The sequence below is a fragment of the Molossus molossus genome, unplaced genomic scaffold (genome assembly GCF_014108415.1).
Source record: "Molossus molossus isolate mMolMol1 unplaced genomic scaffold, mMolMol1.p scaffold_m16_p_21, whole genome shotgun sequence".
Classification (NCBI taxonomy): Eukaryota; Metazoa; Chordata; class Mammalia; order Chiroptera; family Molossidae; genus Molossus; species Molossus molossus.
The window spans coordinates 39768521-39795427 of record NW_023425357.1 but is presented as its reverse complement, the minus strand read 5'-3'; the positions used below and the strand labels follow the sequence as shown (position 1 = coordinate 39795427).

The window sequence follows — 26907 nt, the reverse complement described above, 5'->3', positions numbered from 1 at the left end:
TCAACAAAGGCAGCAGCACAGCCTGAGCAATTTCAATGTCTTAATCACTTTCCCTTCTTTCAGAATCTAGGGAATTCAGTCTAATTCTTTATGCCTCCGCTTAGGAATTATGAAGTACCAGCTACCACAGGGACCATGCAAGAGGCTTTGTATAAGAAATGTTTGTTGTGCACTGGCCAGTTTGGCTCAGGGGTTAGACCATCGGTCTGCAGACTGAAGGGTCTCGAGTCTGATTCTCGTCAGGGGCACATACCTGGGTTGCAGGTTCGATCCTACTCCGGCCAAGTTTTGGTTGTGTGGGAGGCAACCAATTGATGTCTCTCTCTTTTATGTTGATGTTTTCTCTCCTCTCCCTCCCTCCCTCTCTTCCACTCTCTCTAACCATCAATGGAAGAGGATCCTTTTGGGTAAGAATTAACCAAAAAAAGAAAAGAAGAAGAAAGAAAGAAAGAAAGAAAGAAAGAAGGAAGGAAGGAAGGAAGGAAGGAAGGAAGGAAGGAAGGAAGGAAGGAAGGAAGGAAGGAAGGAAGGAAGGAAGAAAAGAGAAAGAAATGTTTGCTGCAATTCAGAGGGTTGTGTAATCGAGTTAACAACTTGTAGGGAGCTTGTTTACACTCTGGACTGAAACCCAGGGCTTGACCAGGAGAAGGGGTCAAGGAGCAAGGACTGGTTTATCAACGCCAATCACACACCATGTGCTACTTTGTGAGTAAATTTCGAGCTCTATGCTTTTAACATTTTGATTACCATCCATACAAATGATGGAAATCAAAACTCCACTGCTGGATACCTATAAAGAGGAAGATATGTGTAAACTAACTGCAATGGGCAGACAGACCACAATGCAGCCTGATTCACATGATATTCTTACTATGATTAAGAAAGTGAAGTGGTAATGAATTTGTCAGTTCCAGCTAATTGGGTCCCCTTCCCAGGAAAGGACTATCCGTGGACTAGGGTCTAAGAATCTACTAAAAAGTGTGCCGCATGTGGTCAGCCTTTGGTATGTCCCAGATGCCTATGTATGAGACTCCTCACTTTTACCTTTTCTATTTCCTTTTCCTGCTTTTTCATAGCAACTAATCCCCATGGAAAAGCATTTTGAAAATGGTTTAAACTAAATTAAATAAAGTTGACTGAATAAAAGATTGGAACCCTGGCTGGTTTTGCTCAGTGGTTAGAGCGTCGGCCTGCAGTCCAGAGAGACCCGGGTTCGATTCCCTCTAAGGGCATGTATCTCGGTTGCAGTTTGTACCAGCCCTGGTTGGGTCGTGTGGGTGGCAACCACTCGATGTGTCCCTTTCACGTCGATGTTTCTCTCTCTCTCTCTTCCTCTCTCTCCCTCCCACTCTATCTGAACAAAAAACGAAAAAATGTCCTCATGTAAGGATAAAAAAAAAAAAAAAAAAGAAGATTGGATAGTGAATAGATAACTATCATTAGTTTTCATGTTGACTTATTTCTAATTGTTTTCATCCTTTTTTGTTATTTTTCAAAGTAGAGATTGTGGTTTGCACATTTTTTTTATCATGCATCTGCTGATAAATACTGTGCTACAACTATTTTTCCATATTATTAAAAATATCTTTATAAATCTAATGGATGACTTCTTAAATTTAAGTTGTATGAATTGTTACTAAAGATTTCTTCTAAGGGGTAATCATTTACCATGTTTCACTTTTGACTCCAAAAAATAAAAACGTGTTGAGAAAATGTTAACAGCTTTGTAGAGCTACAATTTCATACCACAAGAAACCACTCTGAAGAATATCGTCTCGTAACTCAAACTTTGTGTTTGAAAGCATTCCCATGCATAGATGTCCAGAAGCAGAACAACCGAGACAGACTCTGTATATGTTGAGGTTCCAGAAACCTTTGCCAAATGCCATCTGGTATTGACTTATACTCCCATTAGCAAAGGATCAGAGTGATCATCTCACTCCACTCTGGTCGGCATGAGTATCATTTAGGGTTCTGTCACTTTTAATGAAAAGGTCAAGATGTCATCATATAGCTCAGAAATGGAAATTGCATTATGAAGCTGTCATTTTCACTTCCAATGCACTGGACCGCTTTTGTGCTTTCATTCTTAGTGAAGGAAACGTAGGCTTCACGTGGACCTCCCTAAAAGACTCCCTGGTGATCATTAGGGATAAACGTGACAATAGGAGGAAATTGCATGCAGCCCAAATAACAGCCATACCTAAACCGAGAGACCCAGATTCCAGCTCGGGGTTCCCAGCCATGAGCTACACCACCCTCAATAAGGATTTAACCTCTTTGGGTATCATTTTCCTCATCACTAAAATAAAAAAAATAAAATAAATTGTTGAAATAGAAGATGATCAAAGGGAGGATGCGGAAACTCAATCAGACAACTAATATATGTCCAATTATTGCTTGAGACTGGAGGTTTCCCTTTTAAGAAGGTATGTTATGCCCAGCCAGTGTGGCTCAGTGGATTGAGCATTGTCCCATGGACTGAGAGGTCCCGGTTTGATCCCCAGTCAGGGCACATGCTCGGGTTTCGGGCTTGATCCCCAGTAGGGGATGTGCAGGAGGCAGCCCATCGATATTTCTCTCTCTCTCTCCCTTCCTCTCTCTCTAAAAAAATCAATAAAAACATATTTAGAAAAAGAAAAGAAGATATGTTAGGTATGTTACACTTATGTAATAGACACTTAGAATCAAATTCTTTACCCAATCATAGTTTGCTTTCAAAGAAGTATCTGTCTGGGCACACCAAAAAAATGTAATAAGACTGAATAAGAACACTTTAATTTTTTTTATTGATTTCAGAGAGAGGAAGAGAGAGGGAGAGAGAGATAGAAACCTCGATGAGAGAGAACATCAACTGGCCACCTCCTGCATGTCCCCAGTGGAGATCAGGCCCATAACCTGGGCATGTGCCCTGACGGGAAACCGAACCTGCAACCTCTTAGAACATGGGTCGACACTCAAACACTGAGCCACACCAGCCAGGCTGAATAAGAATACTTTAAAGAAGATGTTCAGATACTCTTCTACCCTCTAGTTCTGAAAGTCCTTCTAAAAACTTTTTCTTAAAACTAACAAAAATGATAAATTATGCACAAGTTACTCTCATGACTTATTCCATTCTGCTGAGGCATGCTGTGACTTTTTTAAGAAAGAAAGGATTTGTAACTGTTAGTTATCAGCACTTCATGTAACTTCTGATTCAAGTAACAAATAGCATTTCGGTTTTATGTATTCATCGTGCCACTAAATTGCAAAGGAAAGAAGCCAATGCTAATGAACTGTAACCATAGTTTCTTTTGCGTATTACATATTAGAAGCGGGTAGCACTTTAAATTATGGTTCACAAAACAGCATATAATTAATTCTGAATAAAAGATAATATATTCTTACTAAATACAAGTTATTTTAAACTATTTTAATGAAGAACTGAGCATACGCTACACCACACTGTGAAAATGTTTAGCATATGCTATTAGAGCCAACATTTTGTGTTTATTACTCTATTTATTTTCAATAATAATATAATATTTTAAATGAACACACACAGAAAACTTAATCACTAATATTCCCAATCTGGAAAATACATAAAAATTATGGGAAACGTTTGGCTCTCCATAGTTGTCACTAAATAACTTTGATGGCATGGTAAGATTGCAATGGAATGAGAAAAATGGAGAAGACTGTTATTTTTAATTCACAGAACTTATGCACAATGAATTTTTAAAATTAGAGATGAAGATAAACATTTCTATTTTAAAAACTGATTATGTTCTAAGTTTCCGTAGAATAGCCAAGCTTAACTGGAGACATTAAATTCCACCTGATTTCATATGGGGCTTACAACTCCCTTTCTGACAGTGTGCTTCTATTTTTAAAAGAATGTATCCTGAAGGTTCTACACTCACAATGACCACAATGCAGCATCTAATTGAGCATGAGCTCTAGTCCTCATTCCAGCTCTAAACACTATGATCACTATTATCACCAACACCATTATGACCACCAGTAACACAACAATGAATCTTGGCCCAAACAACTTTTAGCCTTATTCCTTCCAACTCTACCATGATGATGCCTGATGTCCCTCTAAACCAGCCATGTAATCAGGACAAACCATCCCTCATCTTTAATCCTTAGAGCTCTCAGCACTAAAATCACTATGCTAATGTCTTTTTTATTTCCAATAGATCTGCCATCCTTTCCCCCCACGAGCTTCCCGAGCACCAATAGAAACACACAATAAAATCAGGTTTTCTAGATTCACATATGCTTTCTATTCTTGCTTCATTTAAATTTGGAGAGAAAAAAAAATGTGGACAGTAAAAATAAATTTCAATTAGCAAAATCTTCTAGTTGAAAACATAATGTAAAGTTTATCTTTAAATTCAAGGTTTAGCCCTGGCTGGTTTGGCTTAGTGGTTGGAGCATCGGCCTGCAGACCAGAGTCCCGGGTTCAGTTTCCGCTAGGGGCACATACTAAAAAAAAAAAAAAAAAAAATCAAGGTTTAGCTTCTGTTTCAGACCAATTATTCATCAGACACAGACTGAATTAGAAGGAACCACTATTTCCATTCTCCAAATACCCAGGTTTGAACTTATTTTCCATGTGTTTCTTTCTTGAGTACTAATGTGCTGAAATAAATTATTGAAAATGAATAAAGTTCCAAAATAAAATAAAATAACGACTCACACCATCCCTTCATAAACACCGCTGGTATTTCAGAATGGCTCTTTTCCATCCTCCAGTGTGTGTATGTAGAAAGTCGAACTTATACTGAATAGATAACTCAATGGCCCACTTTGTACCTCTTAACATTTCCCTGTAAGCGTAAGTCTGTGTGGATACCACTTCTTAGTTAACACTTCCAGTGCCAACTAGAGAATCCACCATGAAAATATACCATTACTTATTTAACCAGTCTCCTCTATTAAATATTCTTTTTTCTGTTTTATTTCCCATAGTGAATATTTTGTGCATCTAATTTTTTAGCATTTCAAGTTATTTCTTTAATTTGTATAATTAAAATTGTAAAATTTCAGCAGAAATATCAATGCTTTAAAATTTTGGTGGTTTATTTTTCACCTAAACACTCATCTTTTATGTTTGCTGCAAAATGTTCTGATCATATCTCAGCAGATCAGCAGCATTACCAAGGTCCCTTGAACACCCACACCCCTTCCCACCACCACTGTTCTAATGAAAAGGAGATATTCATTTATGTATTCCTCTTCTCCCTCTGGACTAGGCCTTTCTTCTGGAAGACTGTAGATAATTACTTATCCTCAGTTCCCTGATTAAGCTCAGGAACATAGTAGGTGCTCAATAAGCATTCACTGAAATGATTAATGCATCTTAAAAATTTCGATCCAACACCAGAACTATAAATGCATCTCTTGCTCAAGTTGCAAAGATCTTTCTCTATTTTCCTTTCTTTATATCCTGACACATTTCACAAAGAATTTAGGGCAGGAGGCCTCTCCTAAATCAATTATTTCTTCTATTGCTATTACAAAAATGGATTTGCAAAGGACAAAGCTATCCTTTCAGATGTCATTTTAACTGTTTAGTTTGCAAAGATGAAGAGAAAGATCAAATAATGTCACCTCCTCAAAGAAGTCTTCATGGGTCACCTTAGTTAGAATGACCCACTTCACCTCTCTATTGCATAACCCTATTTCCTTTATGACAATGACCTCAATCTGAGACTGTCCTATCCTGGATGCTCTGACTCTTCTCCAGATCTCTCAATGGATGGCAAGTGTGTCCTGTTCACTGACATTCTCCATTTTGTAACACTGTGATTAATATAGTAGCCCTTCAGAACAGAAAGGTTCTTAGAACTCACCAAGTTTAGCTCCATTATTTTAAAAATATGTAAACAGATGCTCCAAGAGAGATAATTATTTGCCCAAGGTTTAAATAATAATGACAGAATCTGGGTGAGAATTCAGAATTTCTAACTCCCAGGCCAGTGTTCCTTCCCAGTTGCCCAGTGATCCTCTTTGGAGCCTGGAGCAGGGAAATAAGAAGCCAAGGGACATGAAGATGCTCTAGGCCAAATTGATGGGAACGGCGTATTTTGGCTGTCTTTGGCACTATCCAAGCGCTACCCAAATACAATAGCATCTTCATACAGCCATTTGTACACTAACCTTAATATTGACGGGGCAGCTATTACTATCTCCTGGCTGCTGGTAGGGACACCTGTAACACAAGGCCACAGCCACGTGACCAAGCCCAGACCAAGGGCTAGGTGTCCGCTCACCTAGTCCACAGGTGTATCTGCTGCGTTTTCTCATAACTCAGCTCAAATCACAGGCTCTGGGCCCACCAGCAGCTCTGGTCCAGCTGATGATATCCCTGTATTTCTAGACCATGTGATCTTGGCTCCTGTGTTAAAGGAACATGGAGAAGAAGAAGAGGGGAGGAGAGGGGCTGGGCTGAGACAGGATCTTCTAAATTCCATGGAAATCACTATGTAACAATCTTGATTAAAGAACTGGACTAGTATGTCTGGGCCTCTAGTTGAATTAAGCAACCCTTGAGATGCATCTATATGTACAACCATATATATGCGTGTAAATACACATACACCAAGTGTGCAGTTTTCTGTTTACATCTGGGTAACTGTTAAAAGCATGTGTCTCTTTACCAGGTTCTTTGGGAGAAACGCTACTGCATCCCTGTCAGGAGATGTTTGTCTCGCCTGGAAACTATGGCAGCTTCCCCTCCTGGCCACTGCATAACACTCCGTGTCCTTCCACTATTTTAGCTACTAGAAAACAATGCTCTATGTCATAAATCACGTGTGCTTTTCAGTGAAGTCCTTTCCCATGTCTTTCAACTTTACTCTTACTTTCCCGTTATCCTAATTTCTTTAAAGCTTCCTTTGTGGAAATCCTACGGCATCGCTGGTAGTTCGGAAGGCCACTTCACCTCCTCTTAGGAATAGGAACGGCCATAAATAAGTGGACAAACAGATCGGCCTTACTGTTCGAGCTCCCTATGTGGCCATCCACTAGGAATCCAACCACTTTTCATCCTAATACACAGTAATTCCTCCGTTAAGGCAGAGTTGGTCCTAATGGTAATCCAAGGAACGTACATTCAAGAATAAGACTTCTAGGTCATTGTTTTGCTTTCAGTTATTCAACATGGAAGAGACCTTTCTGAGGTTCTAAGCATGTGCGGTATAGCATGTATGAGAACATACTGAAATTGTCTATTTCATTATACACTCCTCCTCAGACTATTAGCACTTTGAGGGTAGGGACTATGACTACTTTACGTCTGTATGCCTAGTACCTAGGACTGTGGAATAGGAAACAGTAGATATTCTGTTGGGTAAATGAGTGTTTGCTAAAATAACCACTGTATGCACGTGTGTGTGTAACATATAAACATATATCTATGTATGCGCATATCTATATTGCCATTCACTGCACAAAGGTCTCTCAAGAGAATCTCACTGAAACTGAGGCAGGGTGTAGCGGTGCAGGTCATAGTCACATCCGCATAACTCTCATGGGGCAAACTAGGCTTTGTGTAGCTCCTCGCTCTTGGCAGTCTGTTGTGCTGCTCCCCGTGGGACATCGCAGTGAGTTTACAGACAATCACAACGTGTGGTTGTCTACAAAGGTGCCCCAGACATGGGGAACTGACAAGATCTAGATTGCTGGGTATGGCCAAACAGTCTTACACTTTTCAGAGAAATAGTGGGTTTTATATTACTTTATACTTGTTATACTTTTTGATAACCAGTGTTGAAGCTGAAGAAAGTCAAGAGGGTTCTGATCCAAGGAAAGAAGCAAAAATAGAAATTAGGAAAATAAGGATGAACCTTAAATCTCAAAAGAGAAATGGCAAGGGACAAAATCGAGGCAACAACATTAGAAACATGGACATATGGTGAGGGAAAGTCAGAAGCAGAACCCACAGTCACTGGCAGTGGACTAGACATGAGGTCTCAAAGACGGGGCCCTAAGCTGTATGTTTGTTTGTTTATTTGTCTTTGCTTGGATAACCTGGTGGACAGTGGGCTGATATCACTGAAATATGGAATACCAGAAAAGGACCCCATTTAAAAGTTTTCTCAGTTAAGTTTGGGATGCGCCTGAGATGTAGCCGGTGTTAATTAAGATGGTTGATGATGCTGTGAAGTTTCTGAATCCTCTCGGGAAACAAGTGGTAAGGAGAAGAGATGATGCTTGGAAAAAATGCTAAGGAAGGGGGCACTAAGACCCTCCAATGTGTAAGAGAAAAAGCTAAGATGAGGGGCCAACCAAGCAAACTAAGAAAAAGTATTTGTCTTCTGAGAAAGGAAAGTATTTTAAGAAAAACTAAGAGTGACTTTAAGGAAGTTGAAATAAGAGGGCAACCAGGCTGTCTCCGCTGGGATGGCATTTGTTGGTGACAGGCAAGGTGGACAGATCATTGCTATGTAATGTCCTCTGAGACCAGCCCATGTCCCCCCCCCCCCCCCCCCCCCCCCCGCACTAGAGCAAACACTTCTGATCAAGGGAGAAGATCCAGTTTTAATGGAAACTGCATTATTAAAATGAATGTCACCTAATTCCTTTTTACTTTTTTAACTGGACTACTAGAACATTTCAGATTACATGTATGGCCCACCTATGCGGCTGTGTTATATGTCTATTGGACAGTGCTAGCTAGAGAGCTATGGTGCTGAAATTTCAATTATAAACATATAAAAGCTCCGAAAAAAAGGATTTGGTGGAGAAAATTGAGTTCTTAACATCCTCAGAGCTATGCACATATAGCCCACACTGAGAAAGAGTATTCTTTATGTCAACTTCTTCGAAGGTAAAGCACGAAAGCCTCGTAAGCAACGGAAAGCTGTTCCGTCAAATCCAGGTGAGGGTTTTATGTGGAAGAAAGAAACAATAGCTTAGTAAACTTCAGTAGTGGGAACAAAAAGGAACAAATGGGTCTGGAGTCACTGAACTTGGACAGACTCCACACTGTCACTCAGTGGCTGCACCACCGAAGGGACGTGCATAAACTCCCTGCACCTCCTTCCGCTCTGCACAGCAGAAACAGTAAGGCTCGTCCAGTCCACAGGGGCACAGACACTGATGAAGGCCTCACTTAGATCTTTGCAGGTGCCCTCATCACCCCAACGGAACAAACGAGGACTTGAAGCCCAGGATCGGCCCTGTACTGCACAGCCGCACAGCTGAAACGGGTGGTGTTGGAATCGGAGCCCTTTCAGTCCAAACCCCTCAGCACTCGGGGTTCAGTCTCTGCTCCACGCCCAGATCAGACTTCCCCGGTTGTCTCGAGAACTGAAGGAAACGATGACCTCAAGGCACATGCTACGATCAGCGAGGAAGGACACCTACGTTCTGTATCGTCGCCGTGAAGGCGCAGCAGAGCACTGGGAGGATGTGGGGCTTAATTCACCCTGTGCCCCATGGATGTAAGAACACCTGAAAGATGAGGAGCAAGCTAAGATCACTGTGGAAACTCAGGTGCATTAGTAGTGTGCTGGACCCTATGAGAACTGTGTGTTTGGGAAAAATGTATTCAAAAGTTAATATGAAGCCAACAAAAATTCCGGACTCACAGATAACTGATAGGTTTAAAATCAGTGTCTACACATTCAATACAATGAGTGACTAAGGTCTTCTCAGCACTTCCCCAACTTCCCCAAACTGCACTGGGATTCCAGGCCCACCTCTACAGACGCAGCATCAAGACACTATACACACACACACACACACACACACACACACACATATAATCCTAACCCAAGGATATGTTTTTACTGGAGAGAGAGAGAGAGAGAGAGAGAGAGAGAGAGAGAAAGAGGAAGAAACGTCAATGTGAAACATTGATTGGCTGCCTCCCATATACATGCTGACCACATATCGAACCTGCAACCTTTAGATGTATGGGATGATGCTCCAACCAACTGAGCCACCCAGCTGGGGCAAGACACCATTTTTTATTTAAGGTAAAGCATAGATTTCATAGATAATGAACTATACATAAAGGTTTTACTTTCTTTTTTAAAATTTGGTTTGGTTTTTGTAAGGGGCCCAGCAGGCCACAGGGAATGAGGCAGAGGCTGAACCAAGTATCACAGGACACCAGGGAATATTCCCAGAGGGGATGAGCTGCTAGGAATGGTCCCTAGGAGTTCTCCAGGGTGTGTAATTGGGTCCAGCATCCTGGATGACCTCATCTAAACATCTCCACAAGACAAGGTCACCTCTTGAAGTAACAGTCACATCTCAGTAACTATGCAACCTGGCACCTCTGCACTAGACATGATTATTTCCGACAAACTGATTTCTTGTTCAATTCAATATGAAAATTAAAGTTGTATTAGCACAATTTCTCCCATCTTAGAGCAAAACATGGCATTCTCAATGCTCCCCTCCAGCAAACCCAGCTGAACCTGGACAGGAAGAGCAACAATGCAGGCGAAGGCCCTGTCTCCCAGACAGCTCTGCTCTGTACCCCAGGGCCTCGTGGGAAAGCACGTTCAGGGGTCCAGTCGGCGCAATCACCACAACTCACTCAGAAAACCATCTTCAGAAAAAAGTGCTAATCAAATCATTTCTCATGCAAATATGAAAATACGGGATACGATACTGGAGATAGTATCAATATTTTCAACACTAAGCAAAGACCAGCAATCCTTGAAAGGTGATGCTATTTCCAAGAATTTAATCAATTCACATTCTTACCCATGAAGCTTTTCTTATTTGCTTTGTTTTCACAGCCTTTAATTTAAATGAGCCAGGAGACAGGCTAGGGAGGTTCTCTGCTAGGACTAAAAACAAAATTCTGAGTTCCCAAGAGCCTACCATCAATTTTGTTTTTATCGTCCAAATAAAAATCCAAACCCCAGAAGGTACATTCAGAGGAGAGTAATACATGTATTCTCTGGGTCAAGCAGAGTGATCAGAACTTCCTTTGGATTTTTAAACAGAGCTTAGCTGTCCTTCTAGCTCCGTCCTTTGGGGAGGCAATTTTCTATCTTAACCCTCTTCTACAAAAGAGGAAACTGGAATCCAGACACGGGAAGCAAGTTCCCTCCTGTCCACTAGTGACTTAACAACAACAGGACATAGAGGGGTGGACAGGTGGTGTACAGGTGAAAATGCTCCAAGAATATTAGAACAGATAAAGAAATACAAAGCATGGGGACCTTGAGGCCTTTGTCTCTTTAAATAAGACTTGACCAAGCTGGTGTTTGAACTGCATTTGTTTGGAAGTCCTGGCTTTGAGTGACAAATTGGACGCCTCTTAATGTTCTCTTAAAATCCAGTGATGTTCTCTTCTCTCTCAGAAGCCTGTGTCCTCAATAACGTGTGTTGGAGCAGCAACAGCATGCTCCCGCCCCCCCGCCCCCCCCCCCCATTATATACACTGCACAAGATCATGGTGCGGTTCCACGTGGCAAGAGCCCATTGATGGATAAAGACAGTCTGCACGTCTTCTCCCAACACCGCCCAGAAATACTCTGCAAACCCAGGGTGCAAAATCAATATTCCGATGTGACCCTTGTGGTGACATCTTCCATTCATCTACGCCAGGGCAGGACAGGAACCAAATTTTCAAGAAAGAACATGTATCTGGGAAACATAACTTCTTTTCTACCTAAAACACTTTTTTAAATATTCAAGTCCTATATACATATCAGAGAAAACATACTACCCGATGTCATCTTTACATCGTTCTAGGTGAGGAGAAAGCCCAAATCTATGAAGCTTGCATGCATTAGAAGGATCACAGGAAAAGCTTTCTGGATTTTTCAGGTCCTGAGTTCAAATGCCATGCAACTGTCTACCCATGTGAACTCAGAGCTCCTGTTTAAGGGCAAGGAAATCATCTCTGCAAACCTTAATCCTGGGCACTCAGTAAACACTTCACAACACATCCACTCCCATTTCCTCTTCGGCTGTCAGTTTCACGTCTCACGAACCTACCCTCGAAGCCTATTAAATCTGTCTCCCTGCACACAGCAGTGAAGAACAGGGAATCTGCCCTGGCTGGTTTGCTCAGTGGTTAGAGCGTTAGCCTGCAGTCCAGAGAGACCCAGGTTCGGTTCCCGCTAAGGGCATGTACCTCGGTTGCAGTTTGTCCCTGGCCCTGGTTGGGTTGTGCGGGTGGCAGCCACTCGATGTGTCCATTCACGTCGATGTTTCTCTCTCTCTCTCTCTCTTCCTCTCTCTCCCTCCCGCTCTGTCTGAACAAAAAATGGAAAAATGTCCTCAGGTGAGGATAAAAAAAGAACAGGGAATCTCTCTGTTCAAATCCCTGCTGGTCCCCTTATTAACTGCCCGCATAACACTAGGGAATGTTGTTTAACTACCCTGAATCTTGGTTTTCATGTTTCATAAAGGGGGATAATTACACAGCTTCTACCTCACCGACTGAGGTTGTAGTGGGGATGACTGAGATAGTTTATGGGAAGTACTGAGCTCAGTGTGTACATAGAGTAAATGCTCAGTATACACAGCTATTACAATAATGACATCACCCTCATCCCAGCTTCACCATCTCTACCCTCACTGCTGCTTTCCCTGTTTCATGTCTCTGCCACTTTGTATCAGTTCTTTTCCTTGTTAATACTGAATAATTTAATTAAGTATTGAGTGCATCACTCCCCAGCTCCAAACCCTGCAAAGGCTGCTTAGGACAGAGGGAATGAAGTTCAAAGCTTTGGATTTGGCGCTCAGCATCCTCTACAAAGAGCCCCAACCTTACGCCCTGTGGCAGACTTTGCCCACTCTCATGTGCAGGCACATTCTGCTTGGAAAACCAAGGCTGTACATTCACATACCGGTGTCTGCACTCTCCTCCAGAATGCGGAGATGGGACAGTCAGAAAGCACCAAGCCAAGTGATTTGTGGAAGCAGATTTGAGAGCCAGGCTATTTTAGAGTTGGAAAGGACCCAAAAGGCCACTTTACAGATGAGGAAACTGAGGTTAATTGGTTTGCCCAAGGCCACATGGCTATTTATCAGCAATGCCAGGGAGGCCCTGGGCTGCTCTGCCCAGAGGGAGGGAACCAGAGGACAGCCTATTAAGGAAGATTTGTCAGCAACTGGCCACAAACTTGCTGACAGGTGATTTTTCTCCCTCCGTGAGAAATGAGACGGAAGTTATGCACCTACAGAGAAAAGAACACAAGGCCTGGAAATGGGGTTGATGGGGAGCAGGCAGCTGATATGATTCCCCAGGATCCATCCCTCACTTCAAAAATGGGTCCTCCCAGGCTGCATTAGTCTCCTCACTAATGCTCCCAAGTGCACTGCTGAGATTTGCTGAAGCTGAAGATTCCCTGAGATGTTTGCAGTAGGAACAGTGATGAATAAAACTCAAGAATCGCAATGCATCACCCTGAAGGCAAGAGTGCCCAGTTCTAAATGCTAAACTGCAATTTTTTTACTTTAAGATAATAATACTAATAGTGACACTTCGTTTGTATAGTGCTTCCTAGTTTCCAAGAATAATAATAAAAGGGAGACTCGATGACACTGCCGCTGTGTCTACAGACAAACATACCAGTGGGGTGAGGCAGTTTGAGCGTGAGCTCCCTATTAAGATGCTTTAGGGCAGAGTGCCATGAACCGGAATTGTTTGCATAAATGAACCCCAATTTTCAATTTAGGTTTGGGATTTAAATACAGTTTTGTTGCTACTATTGATAAAATACTTTATTACCTTTAAATATGTTGTTAAATATTTTAAAACCTCTAGATGTGCTTTAATAAGCAGACTCGGGAAGCAGGTAACTGCTGACACAGCTGCTCAGCAGCACCACTTATCTTTTTTTTTTTTTTTTTTTTATCCTCACCCGAGGACATTTTTCCATTTTTTGTTCAGATAGAGCAGGAGGGAGAGAGAGGAAGAGAGAGAGAGAGAAACATCGATGTGAAGAAACACATCGAGTGGCTGCCACCCGCACTACCGACCAGGGCCGGGGACAAACTGCAACCGAAGTACGTGCCCTTAGCGGGAACCGAACCCGGGTCTCTCCGGACCGCAGGCCGACACTCCAACCGCTGAGCCAAACCGGCCAGGGCAGCACCACTTATCTTTGCTCAGTCCTCCTGGTCTGTGCTCTGGATGTGTGTCCACTGCAACGCACCAGAGAGCAGCACACAGAAATTAACATGCATGGTTCCAAGCACTCCATGCAGCTGGGTGAAGACTGGGTCAGGTCTGGGCAAGAGGCTCCATTCGCCACCAAAGCAAAGTCATCCTATGTTTCAACTATGCAGCCTCTCGGACAGACTACTGAGTCTTGGAAGTTCTGAAACCTTGAGCTTCCCATGAAGGCTTCACTCGCTGGCAGGGTGATGCTGATTGCTTTCAAAGGTGGTTGGTAAGCTGTCCTGGGATGGAATGGGACCCACCCACTGCAGAGGAAGCTTTTACCTACCTGTTCTTGCTGCCTCAACTTGCCCAGCTGTAAGCACCGCCGACTTCCATCTCATCATCCAGCACAGAGGCCGCACCACCAGGGAATGGGAGCTGTCCCCTTGGGAAGCGGGGACAGGACCAGGGCCACCTGCTTATTCTTATGGGGGCCTCTTTCATCAATGCCTGGAGAGTTCCTATGTATGCCAACCTGGCTTCTCCAAGATGTCTGGCTCAGCATAGTCCTTTCAATCTAGCTCCCCTTGGGTCAGAATCCAATTTGGACTCTTGTCCCTGAATCTGGCTTTCGCTTCCTCTGGATGATACTTTTTGGAATGTTACGTTGGTTCCGCAGCCAGTATCCATGAGCCCTTTCCCACACAACCTGCCCTGTCTTTTCCAAGAAACCACATGCCCCCATACACCTACCTGTTATGCTGTCTGCCACAGCTGTCCCTGGAAATCCCACCTCATCTGCTGAGCTATATTACCAGCCCAATTCTTGCTCAGCCCCAATTGGACTGTTCAATGTTTCACACCCCAACATTTACCTGACTCTCATCATTCTATTCAGCACTCGAGAGGAACCTGAAAGCCAGATGCCACAGTGGGTAAAGTTTCTCCCAAGTCTTGCAAGGATATGCATGGAATTGAAGTCTTTTGGGGTTTCTTAGTTCAAAGCAACAGAAACAGAGTCTGAGTAGCACAGTTCTTGCAGGAAGACTAGAGAAGCAAGCTCAGAAAACATCCAGGAAGGCAAGATGCCTGGGCAGTCAGAACCATGGGCCAGTCCCTGCCACAGAACCAGGTGACTGCCACACAGCCAGTGGTTGAGTGTGTGCACATAAGTGTTACATACTAAATCCAAATTTAACACACGCGGGTGCTGAGTTTGTGTTCCACCCTCCAGGAGAGGAGAGAAGTGACTGTCTAGCCCTTCATGCCTCTGGAGTAGAAGGTGAGCTCTCCTTTCTACAGAGAATCACACTGCAGGTTATTCTCCAAACACAGGAAGGGGGTTCCAGGGCTATGGAGCCAACAGACCGAACGACAAAGAGGCGCCCCGAGGAATGAGTAACACGCAGAATGCTGTGTTCCGTGGTGTGGAATCTCCCGAGAGGAAGTCCCTGTGTGGCTTAACCAGATTCTGCCCTGTTCTAGGCTGTCTGTTGTTTTGTTTTTACCAAGCAAGGTGGGTGACGAGTCAACCCACCCAAAGCATGAGGAAGGGAGGAATGATGAGCATTCTGGATAACAGACTAAAGGTTTACATTTAAAAAAATTTTGGGAGACTAGGTCAACGGACTGAAACTAATGATGTAAAATATAACAGATAATAATAACAGCCACGCCATTCCGTACACCTTTAAGCATTTTTCTATATCAATATCGTTTAACATCAGAGCCACCCGGTAAGGAAGACGCAGTGTTATGGGGAAACTGAGGTGAGTGGGCGGCGGCATGGCTGGAGAATGGTAAGGCCAGCTTTGACGCAGGGCAGCCTGACCAGAGAGCCTGTGTTAAGGCCGCTGAGGGGCTGTATTGTGTCTGATGGGAACAGGACAGGCGGCGAAATGTGACTGAAAGGAGGCACATTAGCAAAAACAAATAAACGAACAAATGGTGGAGACCAAGCCCTCTGGGTGATGTGGCTGAAATAAAAGATAAGGTCATGTAGCCTCAGGCTGCAATAAAAGAAGTGTGTGGAAGGGAGTCACAGCACAGGGTCCAGCTGATTGCTTTGCTATCTTCAGTCCTTCAGAGGAGGGCTGGAGCAAAAATAAATGGGGCGGCTTTCTGAGGGTGTTTAGAACAGCGAGAAGGCACGCTGAAGAAGGCAGCGTGGAGGAAGCATTACCTCTCTTCTGCACAACACGAGAGGCTTGTATCAGAGAAGCTGACCTCTGGGGAGACGGAGTCTGGCTCAATCTAGAGAAGTATTACTGACAGCAGAAGTTCTCCATGGCTGCCTCGCTGGTCAGTGAGCCTCCAGCCATCACCAGCACACGGCAGCCCCAGCTGGGGCACCTGGTGGCCCAACACCTTGGTCCAGGTGGCCTCTGGGCCCCTCCTCACCATGCAGGAGTGCAAATCTGTCCTTCCTTCCCCAAAGCACCTGTGACCACTGAACCATATCACTTGTCCCTCCTGTGGCCCCGTCGATTCACACCTCCTTTGCCGCACATATTGTATGCAGCCTTGAGTTTCACAGACAGACCTACTACTACGTTCTGCACCACAGATGTCAACTTTCTGAGGGAAGGCCCTGTGATATGACCATTGCATGTGCCCAGCACAGGGCCTTTCATTAAAGTAGGTGACAAAGAAATGGGCCTGAAATTGAGTTCAACCCGAATCCTGCCAGAGGGCCCTGTGAAGGCTTGGGGGTGGCAGGTGAGGACACAATCCTTCACTGCTACCTACGGAAACCTGAAATGGAGATGTTGGCAGTAGGTGACTGTTATGTAGGACAGAGCTAAAGACCAGGACTAAGTGGTGCACTCTGCAAAATATTATCAAATGGGGCTGGATTTGCTGACCATGATTTCTAAATAACAGAGATTTATGCAAAACCCATTGTAGTCCCACAATTTAACTGCTCAATGACATACAGAGTATACCTTTACACACACACACTCACACACACCTGAGTTAATGATATGTTTAAATAAAAACCAGTCCACAGGAATACCCACTGTCTGGTGTGGTTCAGTTGGTTGAGTGCCAGCCATCCTGTGCACCAAAAGGTCACCATTTGATTCCCGGTCAGGGCACATGCCCAGGTTTCAGGTTCAATCCCCAGTTGGGATGCGTATGGGAGGCAACTGATGGATGTTTCTCTCCCACATCGATGTTTCTCTCTCTCTCTCTCTCTCTCTCTCTCCCTTCCTCTCTCTCTAAAATCAATAAAAAGAAACAGTGAAAAAAATAAATAAACAGAAACACCTTTTGTTTGTACATAATGGTAGGAGATAGAGGTAAGAGCCAAGACAGTCCAGTTCTTATAACATCTGCCCCTAAATTCCATCCGCCATGTGATTACAGGCAAGTTCCTCTGGGTCCCTGGAGCCTCCTCTCTAAATGAAGGTGGACTGGAATGTTAGATATTTAATTAACTACTTCAGACATCTGGTTCCTGAGAATTCTACTTGGCAAAGTGGAATGTCCAGCCCCCCTTACAGAAAGCAGTTCGTACAAGTGCTGTGCAGGGGTTATTGTCTGCAATAAGAAACCTGATCTAAGAAGCAGCAGTTACAGAGGACAATGGCAAAATGGAATGGGAGCAGATGGGAGAAGGCGAGGATGGTGAGAGGTCTGGAAACTGTATCTCATTAGATTAGCTGAAGCACTGAAGGGTGGAACATCCTGACGTAGTGGTTAAGTTGGTTTCGGATGCCTGACTTTGAATCCCAGTTTTGCTGTGGAACCCTGGGAATGTCAGGCGTTTTTATTCCTGCCTTCTGTAAGGTGCTAGCAACAATCTTACCAGCTCACAGGGTCACTGTGAATAAGTCTCATATTATGCAGAATGTTCTCAGCAGTGCCTGAAACTAGCACAGTGCTCCATAAATGCTGGATTTTAACTATTACCTGACACCACTTTTCAAATGTTTGTAGAGCTGGAAAAGGAAAAAGTGATGGGGAGCAAAGACAAAGTGCATCTACTGGCAGAAAGTTACAAAAGAAGGGCATGCTAGCTCCTCATTCAATGGGGAATTTTAATGAACAGAGTTGATGCATCACCTCCAGTGTCCTGGGTCCCCTGAGAGGTCCTTAGCAGGCTGTCATCAAGACATATAAGAGGCTATAGAATGAATGACAAACAGAAAACCTGCTGAGAGGAGAGTCAGACCACAAGATCTTGGAAGCTCATTTTATGGACAAGATTTGGGAAATATATGTTTTATTGATTTTAGAGAGCAAGGAAGGGAGAGAGAAACATCAGATGGTTGCCTCCTGCACCCCCCCTACTGGGGATAAAACCCACAACCTGAGCATCAAACCCTACACCTCTTGGAGCATGGGATGATGCCAACCACTGAACCACACTGGCAGGGCAGGATTTGGGCTCTTGTAGGGGCACAAAGTCCAGAAGTCAGCTCAGCTCTCTGTCTGGCCACTCTTCTCCAGAAAGCAGGGGAAGCCGGGCTTGGGACATACATCACACTTAGTATAAAAATGGGTGGGCTGCCCTGGCAGGTCTGGCTCAGCAGTTAGAGCATCGGCCCATTGACCAGAGAGTCCCGGGTTCAGTTCCCGCTAAGGGTATGTACTTTGGTCGCAGTTTGTCCCCGGCCCCGGTTGGGGTCGTGTGGGTGGCAACCAGTCGATGTTTCTCTCTCTTTCTCCCTCTCTTCCTCATGCTCTGTCTGAAAATAAATGCAAAAATTGTCCTTGGATGAGGATAAAAAAAATGGGTGGGCTGCCCTGGACAGGTGGTTAGGTTTGTTGTCATCCTGTACACAGAAGGTTGCGATTTCGATTTCCCATCAGGGCACATACCTAGGCTTCGGGTTTGATCCTTGGTTGGGGAGCATATGGGAGGCAATCGATTGATCGATGTTTCTCACACTGATGGCTCTCTCCCTCTCCCCCCGTCCTCTCTCTCTAAAATCAATAAACATGTCCTTGGGTGAGGATACCAACTAAAACGGGTGGGCACAGGGAGTCACAGGCTTGGACACCCTGCTCTCCTTTCTCCAGCCTCACAAGCTTAGACAAGTGCCAGTTTCCCCATCTGTAAAATCAGATGACAGCACCCTCCTCACTGGGTGGCTGCACAGAATAAATAGGTATCAGGTGCAGTACCCAGCACATGGTAGAACTCAAAAACTGACTCCCTCCCTCCCCTTTTCCAGACAAATACAGGCAGATATTTCCTGTCATTGCAAAGTGTACTCAGATCTGACACCAGAGGCTGCAGACAGGAGACAGCAGGACAGCATGGAAGGTCCAAGAGCCTTGGGACGCGTGGCCTGACTGGATGCTGGGTATGGAAACAGCTGGAAAACTATTCAGGGCTAGTGGCAGTGACTGTGCTTTTGCTGGGGACCCGAGGAAGACCAGACAAGGCAAGTGCTTCTCCAGCTGAAGTCTCTTCATGAGTCAAAACTGCCACTGCTCAACCCCCTTAAAATCCTAAACTACCTTCACCTAAAAAACAAACAGGAAAAGTCTTGAAATGGTGATGATTTATCGAGAGACCAATTATCATTGAAGCTAGACTGGAATAGTAATGAGTCCCTTTTCAGCAAAAGCAAATCTTCTGATGAATATCTCAACACTTGCTTAGTACACGTTCCCAGTAAGATATTACTTCCGGGAGACGTATGGCAGAAACCCATATGTAAAATGGAACAGGGTGAAAATGCAAAGGTAGGAGCCAGGCACTTTCAAAAGCCATAATTATCTCTAAAATCTCGACTGTCTCTTGAATATTTTAAATGGAAGAGGGATGGATCCCTTAAACTTATGAGGTAATTTTTTAAAAGGCAGGCACTAATAAACAACTCATCACTAGTTGGGAGGGGCCCCTCTGAAGTGAATGTCCAGTGCAGAATTTCCACCTAGCGATTGTAAGGAACTGCTGCCTGCCACTGTCAGTCTGTAAAACCTGACCCCAGGTCTATTTCTACGAGGACCAAAGGCCTGGGCATTTCTTAGGCGTTTATCACGAGCCAGGCATTTCACTCAATCCTTGTTTGATCCTTATAACAATCCTAGGAAATTAATGTTATTATCAGCTCCGTTTTTGCCACTGAAGCACTGAGTCTCAGAGAAGTGACGTCGCTCATTCTCAGTCACACATTTTGGAAGCAGTGGAGCTAGAATTGAGAATGATCAAAATGCCAGACAGGGCTAGAACCAGAGTTAGTCAGGTGGAGCACCAAAAAAAAAAAGAAAGTAATCAAGATAAATGATATTTTAATGCCATATTTTTAAAAAATCAAGATAAATGGAAGAAAATCCAAGATAAGTAAAATATCAAAATGTTAAATAAAGACAGGATGTAACTCTGCACCTGCACCTGCACCTGCACCTGAAAGTCTTGGCCTCGCTCTCCGCACCCTAATCCCGGCTCTTCCACGGGGCAGTGATGCCTCCAAGCCTGCAGAGCTGGTTCAAGCCTCGGGAGTGAGGGAAACAGGCCTGAGCCTTCAGGGTGTGACTGTGGGGATCGCACTCCCAGAGATCCACGGCAGGGGCGGTGCACTTAGACAGGATGTCTATGCCTGCCTTCATCCAGGCTTGTTCTCATTAAGAATAAGGGAGCATTGAGGGCAGGGATGCAACTCTAGATTCTCACTGTTTGCTCTCACTGATGGAGCCTAAGGAAGGCTGGAAAGAAATCTCCATGCGTCTTAAACCAAAATCCAGGAGGGCTTCCACAACTCCTGTGGCTGTTAGGTGATCATCGTATTTGGGAAGAAGCTGAGCCTGAAGTCATTTTCTTCGAGAAAGTGGAGACATAACCTTAATTTGTGAAGGATTTCTGGCAAATAAGGGAGTTCATGGAGGAAGTGAATGAAGGCTTTTCTTCACCTCAACAACCAGGAAACTGGGAGAAAAAGGCAGTACTTACTCACAATACCCCTTGAGGGGTATCCAGTGCCAGATGGCAACAGAGGAAGTTCTTGGCCACTGCACACTGTGGCCTGTAAAGCTGTTTATGCCAACTTTCTGGATTCTGAACCTCACATGGTCTGAATGGGGATGCGGGGAGGCATATGTACCAGTATCTGACCTTTCCTCCTTCCCTCCTTTACTCTAGGACCCGGGCTCAGGTAACGTCCTGATGGACTAGCTGCTCTGCCTGAGCAGAGACCTCGAGACCTCGACCACTGGGGTGATGAGAACAACACTTTATCTCAGAATTCTGAACTTTGCAACTGTCTGCAACTAATTAAACCGACTAACAATAAAAAATGTTAAAGTTAACTAAACCATCTGGCGGTAAGTGAGCGTTGGTTTACAAAACACTGTCTTCCTTTCCACTGAGTAACTGAATACTCCTCCCTTAATCCATCTGCATCGATCCCTTCCTTGTCAGCTGCCTGCCATCCCAGCACCCCGGGCTGCAAAGGGCACCGCTGCTGATTCGTGGGGGTGGCAACTGGACTCAGTTTGAAAAAAAAAAGATACAAATAATAATCCACTTACGACAGTACTTATTTTTTAAATAAAGCTTTCCTCTTAATTATAATATAGCATGTTTTCTTTATGCTTCTTCTGAACTTTCATAAGGACACTATCAAACTGTAACAAATATAAATCTGTGTAGCCTGAAATATGCAATTTAATCATAAGCGGTAATTTCCATAACACTGGGGTGTGGGTGGCAAATGATTCAACTCCAGTGCATGAGAACCAATCTTGAATTAAATTTTATTCTCTGCTCAGGCTAGGTTTTGTACTCCAATGTCAAGAGTGGTTTAAAGGTAATAGGAAAACATTTACTGTTATATCAAAATTCCATTCCCGAAAGTGTTTACCAAAGATAAAACTCGTATTCTTTTTTTGCAAATTAGAAACGTCCTGCAGATGTCTTCAAAACCTCTTCAGTGCATAGGCAATGATATCACAGAAATCTCACTAACATTTCCCTCTATCCATTCCCTTCCCCTCGGGGTCTGAAATGATGCTCTTTCCAGCAGAAAAAAAAAAAGCCAGAAAAAATCCTCCCAGATCACTGCCTCAATGAGAGCTGACCTGTTTATCATGCAGCCCAGCCCCGCAACCATCTTCTGCTCAGTCTCAAGTTATGAGATTTTCTAACTTTCTAGTAAACTACAAGGTAGGACGATGAGGCTCAAGGTAACGAGATCCACCAACTAGAAAGATGTTAATCCTGACAAACTGCTCCAGCAGTAGCCTGAACCACATCTAGATTGAATTCAGTCTCTCCTGAGAGGGCCCGACAAGGCTGGTGGTAACAAAGCCGCTTTTCATGGTGCCCTCAAAAGCAGATGGGCCCCACGCAAAGTTGGAGAAGGGCGCCATTGCCCTCTAGTGGCCAGAAGTGCGATCTTCCGCGAAGGAGAACATTTCCAGAGATGCACAAGGCTCTCAATGTCAGGGTAAAATTATAGCAGAAAGATGTCTAATTAACCTCTTCGAGTGTTTTCTTTAGTCCTTCCTGCCCACTGAGGAGGGTGTAGATGGTTATCACAGTAATCCTGGTGGAAAATCTGATTTTCTCCCACTGGTGCATCAGAATTTGCCTAACTTTCTCCAGACCTTTTTTCCCTTTCTAACAGACCTGTTGATGTTCTTCTTCCAATCAATTAAACCACACATTTATAGAAACTAAAGATCTCTACATATTTCAGGGGCAATAACTTTGCATTGGAAAGGCTGACAACTCATAATGTTTGGTAAATCTAAAACGAGGGTATTTGACAAATTAAATAACTATTTATGAAACAGTAACCAATTTCATATGGGGAAAAACATCCCCCAAACATTTCAATCTCTTATATCATTGGATGGTGCATTTACACACTGTTCAGATTTTCTAGGAAAAAAAACAAAACAAAACTAGGAATTTAGTCACTCTGCAAACTTGACAGTTAAAAACAAAGGTTTGCCACTTACTTTCAAACTCTATAAGCCACTGTTCTATCATTATTATTTAATTATTAGGTATGCCTATAAAAGTAAAAAAAATCAATATTGAAAATAAATGTAATGAAATGGTCATGCTTTTTGAACATCTGCCTACATATATGTATTGAATATGAAGGAACACTGAAGTCAGAGTTGCAGATATATTTCGATGTTTCTGAAAATAGATTTGAATATCACAGATCAATTTATGTGAATTGTCAACTTCATAAGTCACAGACAGTCACAGGCAAGGTTCGAGACACACTATGTTCATGGGACTTGTAAATCCAGCCTTGAGGTAAAAGTCATGGTGTTTCCCATATGAGGGTCCCCAAACCAGAATCTTTACAAAGCAGCCATGTAATTCTATTCAAAGTGGAAGAAAAACCATGAATTATGAAGACAAGTGCATTAAAGGAGCATGAAATTGGTCTGCATTCCCCCAAATTATGGCATGGTTCTCCAACCCTGCCCTTCTTCCTCTGACAAATAAACAATTAAACATACATATATATCCACAGCCACCACTGCAAGGAGAAAACCTGAGTTCTGGGTCATAAAAAAAAAAAAAAGAGCCATAACTGTGTTTTTTTTTTTTAAATCTCAAATTAACACAAGATTGCATCTTAATTGAAAATAGAATTTAGGTTTCTAGTAATTTTACTGTCTGGTGTTCTGATAAGAATGTTGAACATAATGGAAGTTCTGAAGCGTTATCGAGATGGTCCACTGCTTCAATTAGAACTATTTTAAAAGCCTATTTTTCTGGTAAGTAATAAGCCCAGTTTGAGTAAATCTACATGTCTGGGCCTCCACAGATTATTCTGTCTCAGTCCTTTCAATGCCTCTCCTCATTTCCCTTCTCCCGAAGGTGCAGTGGGGGTAGTTTCTTTTTTTTCAAACGATGTGATAAAATGGCCAGCCTATGCAGACACTAAAATAACAATGTAAATAATGATAGAAATGATTATTGTTAATAAAGCTGTGGCTGCCAGACATTTTTGATGCATTAATTTGCAATGTCTCAAAAGCAAGATGTAAAGATAATTCTCACTCAAGCAAAGTGGCTGGGCCTCTCAGAAGCCTTTTCCTGGTCTAGACTGGAAAACTCCTCACATTCCTTTGTACTAGGCAGGATTTCAGCGGTTTGAATTCCAGGGCCCACTGGCCAACTCTAAAACTTTGAATCAGATCTCACCATTAATACATGTCAGTGACCAGGAGCTTCAGGGTCCCTCTGATATTGGCCACAACTCTGTTCCTTTGTTTCGCAACTTTTATTCTTTTGTTCTACTGAAGACCAGACTAGACTCCCTGCAGTTGGGGTTGGACAGTGGCTACTTCTGGGTTCTGGTGTCTGTGTCTCCCTATTTGTAGGAAAAATAATTCCAGGTAATGAAGGTTAGCCTCTTCTCTTCTTTCCCATCGTCTTAAGCTCTAGGGCTCAAAACCTAGCTTGGCCTACATGCTGATGGGATGCTGGTGTGTCCTCACTCCTAAGAAAACTTCTCCATCCCCATCCCTGGAAAATACAGACACAAAACCATCAATGTCTGCTGCAAGCCTAAGTGATATAGAAATTGACCCATCCTCTTGCCAGATTAATAATTATCGTGGCTTCCCTGTGATTAAACTGAAAACTTAGTCCCTGCCTCATTTGAAACCAATAGGAACAATCAAAAAAGGAAAACAAGAAAAGATTTCAGAGCCACCCAAACGAACAAGATTTCTTAAGGGGGAAATGGGGGGGCATACTTAATAGGCAGATCAATATCCTCCCGCAGCAGGGTTTCAGGAAGGCCCTTCTCTCCAGCCCAACCCCTAGAAACGACCCGTCATCAAGCGGGAATGGTATTATTAAATAATTAAAAGATACAATTGCTTAATAGCAATGTGATGGCCTGTGAAATTCCTACTGCATTATCAGCAAAAGCAACAGGGCTTTTTCTAGCACCTACAAAACCTTGCACCCGGGAAAAGGAGGCGTGCGGTGGCCCCCCACGCCCTGGTGAAAGCAGGGCCTTGGCAAGAAACGGATAAAGAAGAGCGACCCAGGGGCCTCCCTGACCCCACTTTCTCTGGGGACTCTTTCCTTCGCAGCACGGGGCGGGCTCTCAGCCAGCTCTTCCTGGTGGAGAGAGAGGGGTGCTCTCCTCGCCGCGCTCCCCATCCTGCCCACTACTCAGCGCTTCCCACCCGCGCTTAGCGATCCGGGGCCAAGCTGAGAGGGGGAGGCCGTGCGGGCTGGGGAGGCTTGGCGGGCTGGGGAGGCTTGGCGCGCTCTGGGAGGAGGCACAAGCTTCAGGGAAGGCTTAGTTCGCAAAGTTAACATTGACCCTGGCAGGATTCGCCAACCCCAAGCCAGGGCCCTAGGCTGAACCGCTCACAGGAGCTGACGAAAGGCCCCCGGAGCTCCCCAAGAGACTCCGGATGGGGGGTTGAAGCGCGCGCCGCAGTCGGCAGCCAGGAGCTGCAGTCAACGGACCTAAACCTAAGCTATTAAAGTGCGGGGGAACTGCCGACGCGAACTGGGTTCCTTCAGTTTTCTGAGGCCTCCGCGGCAGTCTAGAATGGAGGGCTGAGCCTTGGGGAGCGCTAGGCGGGGATCTGGAAAGAAGGGTAGGAACCCTGCAGAGCGCAGTCACGTCGCCGCTCACGGAAAGAGGCTCCGAGAGGGCGAGCAGGAGAGCACTGCCGGGGCGACTTCCCTAGAGACCTGACCGAGGGCTGTCGGCGTGTCTGGGCGCAGTTCTACAGCCTCTTGCCCCGGCCAGGGGCAAACCCTCTTTCCTGCGGCCGCGGCGCAGACCTCAGAGAGGCCGGAGCGGAGGAAAGATTGGAGCGCACATCTGGCGCCCGTGCCTCCTGCGCTGCCCGCGCCCACAGCTGGCTCCCTTCTTCCTTTTTTATTTTTAAACAAATCTTTTATTCCCCCCCCCTCCCTTTGCATTAGTGAAACATTCTCTAGTCAGACCTCCTCCCCTCCAGACATTCTCATCCAGAGGACCCCCCCCCCCCCCAAGAAGCCCCATCCAGGCGAGCGGAAAGCACAGGCGCGCCTACCTGGAGCCCTGGAGGGTGGGCGCGAGCTCCAGCAGTCCGTTTCTAGCGCAGAGCGAGCGCAGCAGAGTCAGCCCCGGCCCCAGTCCTGCTCCCATTCACTATTCGGCGGCGGCGGCTGCGAGCGGCCCCCGCGGCATCTGCGAGCGACTCTCCCCTCGGCTGGCGGCGGCCGCGGAATGAGCCGCGGAGCGCGCTAGTGGCAGGAATGAGAAACCAGGGGGAGGTAGGGGGAGGTGGCGGGAGGGCGGGCGGGGTGCAGTGGGGGGGGGGCGGGGGAAGAGGGAGGCCGCCGCTGGGAGGGAAAGAAAGGGCGGGGGGCGGAGAGGAGCCAAGGCCGCGAGACGCGGCGAGCTGGGCCTCGCGGAGGCTGCGGGGGCCGACACCGTCCTCGCCCCTCTCTCCCCAGGGACCCCAGAGATCCCAACCCCTAGATTCGTGTCCGCCCCTCCCGACCCGGGTCGCAGCACTCGGGCTCACTTGGGGCTCAGACTGAGTCTGGAGTGACTGAAGTTGGGCTCCAGGGACGCATACAGCCAATCAGGGAGGGCGGCGGAGGGACGCTGGGGAGGGGGTGGGAGCCCCTTTTTCTTCTTAGTCCAGATCCGCTCCAGCTGGCCAGGCTGGGCCCTTGCCCGGGAGGCCTGGATGGTGGGTTGGGGGGAAGTATCAGCCAAGTGGGGAAGGCAATCGGGAATTGTGCTTCCTCATTCTGCCACCCCACCTTCGGTAAACCCCTCCACGTCGGCGGATTCTGCCCTGCCTTGGTCCCTCACCCCTTGCAAACTGTGCTTGGGGCGCGGGCGGAGAAACCTGGGGAGGGAGACTTCGGACTTGGG

The 26907-nt window shown here is 45.0% G+C and overlaps 1 protein-coding gene across 1 annotated transcript in view; it reads right to left on the bottom strand.

Moving 5' to 3' along the window:
- The window catches only part of CDH11 (cadherin 11), a 149481-nt gene extending 123262 nt beyond the window's left edge, over window positions 1–26219 (bottom strand). Inside the window, exon 1 of the mRNA XM_036275464.1 lies at window positions 26072–26219. The gene's annotated coding sequence lies outside the window, so the exon portion shown is untranslated. The remainder of the gene's footprint in view (window positions 1–26071) is intronic.
- Window positions 26220–26907: the final 688 nt, after the last annotated feature.